The 12,888-nt window shown below is 39.6% G+C and overlaps 1 protein-coding gene across 9 annotated transcripts in view; it reads left to right on the top strand.

Moving 5' to 3' along the window:
- Window positions 1–464: 464 nt before the first annotated feature.
- ZNF438 (zinc finger protein 438) overlaps window positions 465–12,888 on the top strand; it is a 57,753-nt gene continuing 45,329 nt past the window's right edge. For 7 of the 9 annotated variants that reach the window (XM_055803636.1, XM_055803631.1, XM_055803635.1 and 4 more), the window contains exons 1-3: window positions 465–576; window positions 2,812–2,893; window positions 3,407–3,460. The gene's annotated coding sequence lies outside the window, so the exon portion shown is untranslated. The other 2 variants (XM_005233899.4, XM_055803633.1) reach the window with 2 other exon arrangements.

Genomic DNA, 12,888 nt, shown 5'->3' with positions numbered 1-12,888 from the left:
GTCCTGCTGGCCATGCTGTTTCACATACAAGCCAGGATGCTCTTGGCCACCTGGGCACACTGCTGGCTCGTGTTCAGCCAGCTGTCCTCCCCTCTGACCCAGTGCCTGCAGGTCCCTCACACCCATTTCCCAGAAGAACTCCTGTACTTTCCAGAGACTCATTTTTCTAGTCTGCCTCCCCAAAATCCCCAATCCCACCACCCCTAACGTGCAGCATGATGACCATCTGGTTTGGGGCTAGCTGGGAGCCCTGTTCCCCCCACACCAAGGGCTGGTCGGGAAGGGAAGGCCTCGCTTGAAGCACAGTGGTGCCTGGGGAGCCCGCCCTGCAGCGCTGTGCCCCAGGGGCTGCGGGGCTACGGCCCGACGGAGCCCGCCGCCCCCAGCATCCCGGCAGCCGCCGCTGCTTTCCCGCCAACACCCCCTGCCCGGCCCCGCACTGCGCCTGCGCCGCGGGCGGGCGCTGCAGCGCCGGCCGCCCACACGCACACGGCCTGCCCGCGGGCTGTGACGCCACACCGCGCCGTCGCCGTGACGTGGCGGAGGCGTGACGCAGGCACGCAGAGGGGCGCGTTTGTAAGTTCCCTTCCCCTCGTGGCGGCGGGGGTTGCGGCCTGGGGCGGGCGGCGGCGGGGACGGCGTGGGGCGCGCTGCACCCGCTCCCTCCTGCCGGGCCGCGGCGGCGCGGGGCTGGGGAGGTCGCTCCCCTGGCGGGCGGGAAGCGGTGGCGGCGGGGCAGTGGCTCCCGGCGGCAGCCCAGTGCGGAGGTGGGCGATTGCCCCGGCCCGGCTCCTGGCGAGCCCGAGGGGTCCCTCGCCGCGCCCTGCCGCGGGGCCCCCGCGCCCCCGGGGCCCGCGGCTCGCCCGGTCACGGGGCAGCGGATTCCGCGCCCGCGGTGCAGCCGCGCCTCCGGCCGGCGGGGGGGAAGGCCTTCTCCTGCGGCGGGGTCCGCGGGCCGCCGAGGTGCGTGGGGGGCCCGCGTGTCTCCCGCCGCCGGAGGCCGGGGCGGCGGTGCGGGGTTGCGGGGGCGCTCGGTGCGGGGCGGCCGCGGAGGCGGCTGCCGGGCCCGGTGTGAGCGCGGCGCCGGGCGGGCGCCGGGGGCAGCTGTGGTAGGCGGCGTCTGGCCCCCGCCCGCACGGAAGCAGCGACAGGGAGTTAACGGCGGCAGTTAGCGGATGTGCTGTGTAATAAAGATCTGCAGAAAGGGTGTGTATCACTGGCTTCTGCAAATCGTGAAAGTTACTTCTACAGTTCACTATACTTCCCCTTCCCCCCCCGTGGCCGTAAGATGAGGGGTGGCGGCCGATGCCCTCAGGTTTTGTGGCGCAGAGCTGTGGGAGCGGTTGGCTGGTGTGACATCACCCGCCAGCGGCAGGCAGAGCTACGCGCTGAGCTCCTGACCCTTAGACCTTAGCGCGGTTTCATAAACCTTCGTGCTGCTTTCATAAAAGTGCAAATACGTTGTGCCGTCCTCCTTAGATTTGGGCAGGAACCTGGGAGCCGTAGGGGTTCTCATTTGCTCTCAGGCTGCAGCAAACGGGTGCAGTGTTTGTGCATAGCTGGTGCTGGGGCCTGCCAGTTTATGAACCCGCTAGAACGTCTTATATTGGTAGTAATGTAACAGCATATCACAAGTTTTAAGTGATCTGACGTGGCTGGTATTGGCACGATGTGGAGGGAAGTGTTTGAAAGCAGCTTAAGAGAGTTTTGGAAAGACTGGTAAAGTCGCCAGTGTGGCAGATTTGAAACAATGGGAGGGATTGGCTTGTTTATTTTGTCCGAAAGTCATGCTCTGTTAAATGACTTGCCTAGTTCTGTGCCTGAATTAAAATTGATGTGATACACGATACATCTTACCTTTCATTGCCAGTCTTTTGCTCTTCAGTTTACACTGCCTTGTGCTCAAGTTTCTTTTTTTCCCCGTTAACTATATCTCGTTGAAGCTTTTTAATGTGTGTTGTAGTCTCAGTTCACAGTCTAGCCCTTAAATGCTGTGTAGGTTAGCAGACTTAGTTTAGAAATTATAGTCTTGAATTTGCATATTTGAACCTGTAATATGCCATTAAAAATGGCCTTTCATATTATCATTCCATAATAAAAAGGAAAGAGGAAGATAACGTAAAGTAAACCCACAACTCCCTTGAATCACAGTAGTTTCTGTGTGAGGCTTTTTGTTTTCTCACAGGGCATGCAGCAACCAAAATACTGAGCTGCTTCCCCCCTGCCCCTCCAACCTTATTGTAGCTAGTTATTTTCAGCACTAGTTAAGTTAATTTCTTTTTTGAAGTTCTTTTTATGCAAAGCAAAATATGTATTTCAGGGTTGAGTGTATATTTTTTTTCTGCTTCAGTAGCTAGAATAATTGGATTTTTTCAGACTTGATGTTCATAAAAAATGAGAAAGGAAAATGAAGAAAAAAGCTTACAACAGTTAAGGTGTATGTTTAATTTTTTTTTTGTGACATGATGTAATGTTCTTAGTGTTTAATTAAAAAATATTCTTGGGTGTTGATAACTGGAGGACCAGAAGAAAACTAGCACTGTGGTATGGTTCAAATGTTTTTAACTTTTGAGCAGGCTGTTAAAAGTAATAGATTGTGGGGTAACTGAAATTTTGTAATTAAAATGTTTATCAAAGCATTTATGAAGGGGATACTAGTTTCCTTTGTATGATTCTCTGATCTCATTTGTGACAGTATCAGGACTAGCAATGACAGTAACAGCATATGATGAGGTATTTCTGATTTTCTTACATGAAAATTTATATATATATATATAGTGACTGTTATACGTACATGTTTTTGATACACAGATTCAATGATTATGCTGCATTAGATGGAAGGAGTGTTCCTCATTTGTGGCTTGGGGTGTTTCGAGGTCTTTTATGTGCAGAGGTAATATGTTATTTGTGGAAGTGCTTTAATGTTTTAAATGTCTGTATGAAACTGGTGATGGTTTCATGTATTTATTTGTACCTAAAGAGGTGGATGTTGTCAGGTCAAAGTGAAATGATCAAATGGTGAAAGTACAACTATGATCTGAAGTTGGCTGAGAACTATTACTGCAGTTGCAATTATAGAAACTTTGAGAGTTTTAAAAGTACATGGTAAAATCAAGAATGTGTGGATTTTATCAGTTATTTTAGCAATATTTATTCAAATATCATATATATTTTATGGTAATTACAGTATTTTGTAATTATCATACAATAACTAATCTGTTAATGTATGGTAAGCCTCAGAGGATGTGCTGTTGTACTAAGGCTAAACATGTTTTAGTAGGTTTATTATTTATTTACCACTTTCTAAAATGTATGCCTGTTTTGTGTTTAATATGATTTTCTGTCCTTTGCTAAATATGTTTCCTGAGGTATTGGAACTTTCTGTTTTTTGTTTTCCTTGAACTAGGAATTAAGATGGATGAAATATTTTATTGGCCATAGCAGCAGCAGGATGTATAAGGTGCGTATGTTGAAAGAATATAGTTCATATCCTTGCAGTATATTTTAATTTTTGATTCTATGTCTGAACACAGAGAAATTACATATGGTAAGCTAGGGTTTTTTTGGGGAGACAGATAAAGGTAGTTGACCTGCTTTCAGTTGTGGTAAGCTGCTACATGTTTAACACAGGTTACATGAGTAGATGCAGACAGCCTTAGGTAGCTGTTGCATTTTAGTTTAGCATCCTTTAATGGAAATTTTACAGTGTTTCCTTTCTTTAATGTTTGTATGCTTTTTCTTTTGTAAAACTGGACTGAGAAATTACCGTGAAGTGTTTCAGAATCTTTTCAGTGTTCTGGTTAAATGTGATCAAAGAAGAAAAAGATTCAGTCACCATCTATGTACCTCCCTTTTTACATTTGAGTTGCAGTTTGTTGGTTGCTTTGTTTGTTTGAAGTTCTTTAATGTCATTGAGGGATGCACTCCAGTGGGAGTGTACTCCAATGAAACAAGTTGTTTTCAGGATTTCAATAAAAGATATTAGTGGTTCAGCAGCAGTAAGAGATTTTTCTATGTGCATCCTCACCTCCAGTCAAGTTAAAATGCTGTCCTTATTTGCTTAGACTTAATGCTTCATGTTATCATTATAATTCACTTACAGAGATCCACAACGTGTTTTTACTTTAAAAGATTTTTTTAAACAAAATTGAAAACAGGAGTATATATTTTTACAAGACTAACAGTGGCAAATAAGAGAACAGTGATGCTTGAAGAATAGTTCAGCACTTTCTCATGAAGTGTATTTGCATGTTGTTTTTATCAAAGTTGGATGAAAAACTTCTTCAGAATGTAATGATTAAAAATAGTATGTATAGCATGGATCTGTAATGATTTTTTAATTTTGTAAATAAAAAATTGTGATGATTTTTTATGTTTTCTCTTGCTGGTATAACAAAGAGGTTTTTTGTCAAACGTCAGTTTAAAATGGCATTTGGAGAATGCTGTCGTCATTGTATTTGTTCAGTGTTACTATTGTTTTTGTCACCTTTCATGAAAACACACAGAACAACTGGGTAGAAACCATCCTGTTCTTCGCGTGATATTTGCTAATTAAGTGTGTCTTTGACTTATTGTAGTACTATATTTGCAGGTAATGTTTTGTCCTTAATAAGCTGATTAAATCTAGTGTAAGTAATATTCAAGCTTTTTTTTTCAAGGGCCTGATTTCATGGATATTTATAGCGTAATTAAACGTAGGAAATGTTATCATGGTTTGTGGAGCAATACATCTTAATCTGATAATTCTTCCTAATTAATATAAAAAATGTAATCAAAACACCATAAACCTAACTGTGGTAGAACTGTACTGTGTATTAAATAGGGATGTGAAAGTGTATAAATTAAGGAGAGACTATCTTTGGTTTGTCACTTCAGTCTGTTACCATTTTAGGAAAGAACTATTTCCCCACCTAAACAGTGAACTATTCTTTTTATCGTTGGTTCTTTCTTGCATCTTTTTGAAAGACTTACAGTACTGAAATTCTTGCCTGAAGGGACACTAGCTGGTGTCCTGATACCAGAACCGGCTTAGTATGGAACTGTCAGTCTACTTTCCACTGCAAACATGGAAAGGGAGGATACGTAGCTCAATGCATCTTACAGAATTGTAATGCATTGCGGTCACTTTATTTGCGGTTTATTTTTTTGCAGAATGATGAGGGTTTTTTTCATGGGATCATGTAAAGGGTAAAATTATGCGGTACTGTGTAGTTAACATATATTTTTTTAAAGTTGGACTTTTTAGAGGCTGCTATAGGATATTAATTTCTGTATATGTGTCCTGCTGTTTCATTCTGTGGCTTAGCCCTTTATTGCTTTTCAGGAAGTCTGAGCCCAAGATTGTTGGTTTAGGAAAAATATCATGGTTAATGCCAAGAAGTCGTCTTGTGCTGAGATAAGCTTCAGAGCTGGACTATCCCAGCCCTGCGGAAATACCTCTGTTACAGCAAGTCACTGCAGAGGCAGGGAGGCTGGGTATTCCTGTGGCTTGTTTGGGTATTTCCTGGGAGAATCAGGTGCAAAAGAGATGGAAAAGCAGCTGAGAAAATTTGATACGTATAGGGATTGTGAGGGAGAGAAACCACTCCTGGCAGACTTACTAGGACTTACCACTGAAATTGCTTTGGTATCTTCTAAGTTAACAGTTTCATGGAGAATTTTTGCACTTTGATTTTGGCTGGCAAATCAGTCAGAGCAATGTTTCAGTGTCTTCTGCATGAAGCCCTGTGTCATCAGTAACTGAAGGCTGAAATGTCTATAGGAAGTATTTAATGGTTTTACCCCACCTAAAAGCAGAAACCAAACTAAACAAACCTTTAAAAGGTGGTGTTTTACTTTTTTGGTGCTTTATTCATCTGTTGTAAGGGACAATTTCAAGGGATTCTTTCTTCTCTTCTAAGGACCTTTCTCTAGGGATGACATTCTGAAAGTGACGCATGGTGACAAATCACATCTTAGACTGATGTAATTTATGTTGTATACATGTGTCTTCGCCACTTCACTTTTTATATATATGTTTGTGGTTCTTTTGGATGAACCATAGAAAATAGGCATGTTCCTGTTACTTATTTGTCTAGTTTTGAGCACACTTCAGTCTTCTGCATTTCATTGATTTTAAATAGTAATGATAAAAATCTTAATTTTGATGGGGTTTTTAGCCTCCCTAAGTGAGGTTACAGTCTGTCAATTTTCTGTGAGTGCTTGTAATCTCAGATTTCTATCAGGCTGCTGTTTCAGTGATGTAGTGCTACATACACTAAGACATAAGCTTTTGACAATTCTTGATGTTGCTCAGCTCACTCAAAACAGAACAGGTGGTGAAGAATTAAGGTGGATCCATGGTTTTAGGAAGCAAGGCGATAAAGTTTAAATGCAGGCATTCAGTCCAACATCAGTCACCACTAATTGTATGCACTGTCCTAAAGGTAGAAATACATGAACCCCCAAAATACTGTTAGGGAATCAAAAAGGATCATTCTATTAAAACTGGCATAGTTCTGTTCTGTATATAAGCATACTTTGTGCATGGTGAATCAAGCACTTTGAAGTTATAAGTCTACTAGTAAAATGTCCTAAATTATTAATATGCATGTTCTGTGGGTTTTATTGCTTTTGTCATCAACACATTTTTAGGCTTTACTGAAGAAGGAAAACAAATTATCATTAGATTTAGAAAGAAGGGATTGTTCTGTTATTACAGGGCTGAAACTGAGACCACCCAGATGCCTTCAGCTGTTTTTTGTTATTTTCACAAATAGTTTGTTCTTTTAGCAGAGTGTTTTAAGCACAGAGAGTTGGGTCAATCACACTATTGTGTTTTTCCTTAAATGGTAGTATTGAGCAAACTTTACAATACTGTTTATGATCAAGAAAAAAAAATCTTAGACTTTTGATTCTCTTGGTTTTTAAGCTTTCAGATAAAAATAACAATAGGCAGCTGTGATTTCAGATCTCAGAATGCACCTTTTTCACGGAAACTTTGTCTAGTTTTGACTGCATGTGTACCCCTTAAGAGTCAATACGGTATCTGTTGTGTTTTATGGTATTTCAGTAAGTTAATTCAGGGATATTATATATTTTCTGCAGTTCTGGTAGGGTTAGTGGAATGTAGAATGTTGTCTTCCATATATACACTTGTTGCATTTTCTGCTAAAGTCTTAATTTTTCAAAGGGCAGGTCTGCTGTATTACATTACGAATTTGTTCTTGTACTGAAGCATGCTTGGTGCCTCATAGGAGGCCTAGAGGTGAAAAGTCCACATGATCTGCAGTTTAGGGCAGTTACACTTGCTTATTCTGTGTTTATGTTCTCATGTAAACCAGTGATTTTTTTTCTGGGAAGGTACCTTGATGGGCATATGATGAAGATTTGCAGACTGTAGTGGGTGAGATATGAGGAGAAAATTATGTGGAAGGATAGAAAACAAAGACTACCTGGCCCAAAATGATAAGTCTTCACATGTTCATAGTGTCACATATTCAGAGTTAGGGGGCTATGTGTCTCAGAGTCTTACTTCTGAGAGCTCTCTTAACTTCTGATACCTGTGTTTGTACTTGCAGTCTGAGTAAACAAAGTGTGATGGAGAATAGCATGGGGAATAAAATGCTATAGTAAAAGTCAGTATCTTGCGTATCAATATAGCATGCTGTCACAGTGTATGTGGTGCAGATTGCCTCCTCAAAAGGGATGGTGTAGAGTAGAGGAGATTAAGAAAAAAAGCTAAAAGAGTGATCTGCAGGGATGGAAATTTGCTTGTATAAAGAAAAATTGGAAAATAAATATTAGATTGTTTAGCCTTTGAAAGACAATGAATATGATGAAGTATAACACAAGTACACAGAATGATGAATGGTTTGAGGAAAGTAATTCAAGAGCTTTTGTTCTGTTGGTTCATGCTGTAAGAGTAAGGGGGCATTCTGTGAAATTAGGGTGGTAAACTGAGAAAGGGAACTTGAGAAAGGATATATTTCTTAATAAATTGGTAAGACCGAGCTCTGCTGTCTAGGGCTAATTTTAATTGGGAAAAATTGTAATAGAAACTGGATAATTTAGAGTGCAAGAATATTTACATAGGCTCAGGTTACCTTTTTTCCTGAAATAATTTAATCTCTCATCTTTTTGTCAATTACAAGATTCTTCTTTTCCAGTAAGTTTTAATAAAGCTCATCTAAAACCTGTGTCTTGATGGTGGGAGTAAAGGAAGAAAGTTTGCCATAGTTTGTTTACATGAGAAATGGTTACAATGCATCGCTAATTTGTTTGCTCTCAGTCCCTGTGTTAGGTTATATCTACCTGAAATACACTCTAGGTAGTACGTTTAGTGCTCTTGGTAGTATCTACTGTTTTACTTGGGTTTTATTGTAAGTGGAGACATTGAGGAAGAATTTTTGAGGAGTAACATCAGGGTCCTCATCAACTTGGAAATAAATTATATAGGGCAGTTGTTTTTGTGACTTGCCACTGTTCTGTTCAGCTTTTGATTTTTCTGTTGCCTGGGCTCATGCATTAAGTAGGTGTTCCTGAGTAATTTAATCCAAGTTAGTACACAAGTTTGTTCTGTACCTAAAGTGATGGAATATTTAGGGAGAGTGAGATGAGCTAACAGTGGCCTTCTGTTTCATCCAGCCAACTTCCAGCAAGTATGTAAGAAGTCATAAAAAATAGCAGTGGGGGTATCTTAATTAAATGAGCATGCTTGACGCTCTGCCAGTCTTTGCTCTTGGCATGGTTCAAGTCCTAGAAACTGTTTGCTTTCAGTCTCTATCAAACTCAAATTGAAAACTGTGATAAAAGCATCAAAAGCAGTGTTCAGCAGAAAAAGACTACAGAATCAGCTTTTGCTCATTCCCACTGAAATGCCCTTTTTACTCTATTTAATGGAGGCTGCAGTTTTCACTTTTGGTGTGTTTAGCAACAGATTGACTTAAATTTGTTGTATTTGGCTCTAGAACAGCAAAGAGCAGATGTCAGGGAGGTGCTGTGGCAGGAATAAAAAAAAATTGGAAGGCTTATGGGAATTTGGTGGGTGAGGGGGAAATCTTCCTCCTTTTTTTTCCCTGCTAGAATCCATATTATAACATCTAGAGTTGGCATTCAATTCAAAACTTGCCATGTTGCAAGGGCTGGTGCATTGACGCAGGCATTCTTTCCCACAGATCAAATTGTGGAAGCAGAGTTTATTTATAAAATAAAATATGCCTGTGAAATTATAATTGATTCCTTAATTATGGAGAACTTGCCTGAAAGATGGTAGCTTAGTGACCTGTGGGACATTTTCCTGGCTTAGAATAGCCACAATTTATACCGAAACATTTTTTCTGTATGATTCTTAAAAATGGAATTCCTCTGTCAAGGCAGAAAAACTTCAATAACTGAGAAGTACTCTTGTTAGGGATGATAAGCCTAAAATAATGGTCAACATTTAAACATTATTTAGGGTTGGAACAGCTAAAAAGTAAGCTTTGCTATTCAGGGATTGTTGGTATTTGAGAAATACGCATTTAAAAGGCACCTTTACATGTTGCCAGTCTTTGCATAAGCAGGTGGGTGCCAGATGTATGTGCAATCCTGGAGAAGTTTGTTGCTTTGGTTTATTTCTTTTCACTTTTGTAATGAGCAGAATGCTTCAAAAGTTAGTGGCTGCTTTTCATATTTTAAGGCTGGAAGTATTTTTACCTTGATAAAGGGGCCATTTCTGAAAACACCTTGTGTAATTTTTTAGTTAGTGGAATGATTACGTGTTTATCTTTCTCACATCTTTTTTTTTCACTCATCATCTACCTGCACTTCAAGAATATATATTGCCACTGTGTAGTTTTTAGATTATAAAAACATAAATGTGATGTAATTTGTAGTAGTTTTGATTGCAGGTTGCTATATGTGAAAGTTGTGCCAGTTTATCTGTTGTCTTATATGTGTAATGATGTACTTAATACTTTGTTTTGGTGGTTTGTTTTTTTTTCCTGTGATGAAAAAGTGTTATTTATGCAATAATCTGGAGGAGAGGACAGATGTTCTGCTTTTCCTTGAGACGATGTTCCTTAATCTTCTGTTAGTGTTTCAGAAAACCATGTTGCCTCCTGCTTTAGGTCTTCCTATTCTAGTGGTGATTGTAGTAGCTCATTTTCTGGAGAGACAGGATTTGAAATAGAATATATCTTACTGTGCACTTAATCCGAATATCATGGGAAAAGCCTGAAATTTTTTTTCATAACTAGTGTACTGGGATAAGTTGTCAAAAGCATCACATTTGTAAGATATGTAATGTATGTGCTCTGTTCTCAGGGCTTACAAAGTCATGACTGGAGTATGCTGTTCCGATTTGAGAATAAATCTTCCCGTATTTTTTGTGATGGAACAATGTAAATGCACTGCTAAAATAAAACATGACAAACTAGCTTGCCTGTTAGCTGTAGCATGATGAGTTTCTTGGTTAGGTAGCTCATTTCAGTGGCTTGAAAGCGACAAGCCTGGAAATAATTGTGGTCAGAGCTGCTCCAAGAGGATTGAGTGAAGCCTTTTTGATTTCCTAAATGTAAAGGAAGCCAGGTTTAATCAACAGCTGCTGTGAGAGTTATTCAGACAGTGAGTAAGTCCAGTCCAGTGCGGGATTTTGCACTTCTGACCAGTTTAGGGCATGTTCTTTTTCTTAAGGTGGGATGCTGAAACTGTAACAGAGTTTGGTGTGTTTGATAGCATCATTTATATCTGTCTTGTACTTAATTTCTTCCAGGTATATTTCACCTGGCTTTCAAATTCGTTTGTTTACTGTGGTGTCTGAAAGGCTTTGTGGCCACACAAAAAATATTTAGAAAAACTGATAAATTATGGACTCAGTATTTAAAGACTTTATTATAGGTAATTTAATCATAAGTATTTGTAAGGTTTCTTTCACATGGTAAGATTTCACTTTAAAAGAAGCATGAAACTGTACATTCCATTTAGGCTATATCAAGATCTGCAAGGATCATACCAGTTTTAGGTATTGTTTCCATGTTTTCGTGAAAGTTTTAAACCTGCATTTATGTACTAGCATGCTGTGAAGGTAGCTGTGTATTGCAAGGAGAGCTGGTTTGGGATATTATTAAGGTGTAATTGGTCCAATTCCCTGTAAAAGTTTTGAAATCTTTTAAAGGTGTTTTTGGATCTAAAAATCTTCAGACACTTGGTATATAATATTGATATTCACTGGAATGTGAATATTTTTTCAGTTTTGAGACACAAAAGCTTATTTTCATGTTTTCATTAAAGCAGAGCAAATTTTTGTTTGTTGTTAAAATCAAACTGCACTTACAGAAATGCAGATATTTTTGAAAGATTTAGCTGATCAACTTTTGAGAAGCAGAAAGATTCCTTAGAGTAAGAATACTGCTAAATAAGTTGATGGAAACTTGTGACTATAGAACTGATTTGTTCTGCATATGTCTCTTCCTGTTTCAGGAAAGCTGTTCATTTCAGAAAAAACCCAAAAAAGTCAAGAACAATCAAATGTTGATTATCGAAGTTGTAAAGTAATGGGCTTTAATTGGACCATCAAAAATGCAAGCCAAGGAAACAGAATAATGTCTTGATGGCAGTATCTAATAATTTGAAAAGCATCTTCCCCCTAGAAAACAAAAAGTAAAAAATAGAATCATCATCATCGTTTGAATGGTGGACTATACCAATATGCTATTGCAGCTGCCCTGTCTTACCAGGGAATTAGGACAGGCAGAGTATCCCAGGTCTTATTTAACTCTGGGAGACTTTGGTGTTGGAAGAAATAATAGTCTTTGACAGTGTAAGCCTTTTTTTTGTGTAAGTGAAATTATATCTTAAAATGTGTGCAGTTCAATAATGAAAATGGTTTACTTGAATTGTCAGTTTATAACATTTCATACATGAAACACTAGAAAGACCATTTCCAAAGTGTTTATTAATAGTTAAAATTTAATAAAAATGTATAGGTTAGTACTGGTCAGCACAGAATAACCATGCACGCTTTCTTGGAAGTTATTTACAAAGAAGAATTTCAGGTTTCCTTTAGCAGTCTCTCTCCGGTGCTCGTCTGTGAATGGTATAGTTACCTGATAATTCAGTCTTTGGCAGTTATATTTAGAGACCTGCTTTATATTGGGAAGGAGAAAATGTTTAACGTATATACTTGCAGTTAGGAAGAGACTGGGTGGGAATATTAACACACAAGTTGACTGACTGTATATGCCCCCAAAAGAGGAAGTTTTAATTTTCTGTTGAAATCTAGTTGTATTACAAACAATTTTATTTAGAAATAATAATTTTCAAAGCTTGTATCTTTGTAATTCACCTTTTCATTATAAAGTGGGTTCACAGACGGAGAACATGACATTCTTTATGTTCAGGTTTTTAAAGTTAATTGTATTTCTTCCTGGAAATAAGATGAATGCTACTAATCTCTCCATTAAAAAACATTACTACTAGTGGTACATTACTGGTTTTCAGATATAAATTCTGAAGATGTTCTGTAAAGAGTAGATGTGGACAGGTGGAAAATGTTGTTGATTTGCAAAGGAATCTTGTATTAGCGTTGCACGCTGTCATAAGCCACTGCTGCTTCAGGGTCCCCCAGATGTATCAGTTACACATTTATGTAATGAAAGGAATGCTCAGCTTCTGACACGTTGCCTACACTTGGAAGGTAAGGGAAACACTTCCCAGTGCTGTTGCCATCAATTCATTTGCATGGTAAGAGTCCTTGAAGTTAGCTTATGGCTTCTAACAGACCTCAGAATGGTCAGTTCGTCTTGCTGAAAGAAAGGATAAGGTTTTATGCACATTGGAACTGTCATAACTCACTGAAAAAGCAACAGCAGTATCGCTGGGAGTGTTTTTGCTTTACGTGTACAAGTTGATTGAAGACAGAATATCTTG

The sequence above is a fragment of the Falco peregrinus genome, chromosome 5, assembly GCF_023634155.1.
Source record: "Falco peregrinus isolate bFalPer1 chromosome 5, bFalPer1.pri, whole genome shotgun sequence".
Lineage (NCBI taxonomy): Eukaryota > Metazoa > Chordata > Aves > Falconiformes > Falconidae > Falco > Falco peregrinus.
This window is presented reverse-complemented; position numbering and strand designations above follow the sequence as displayed.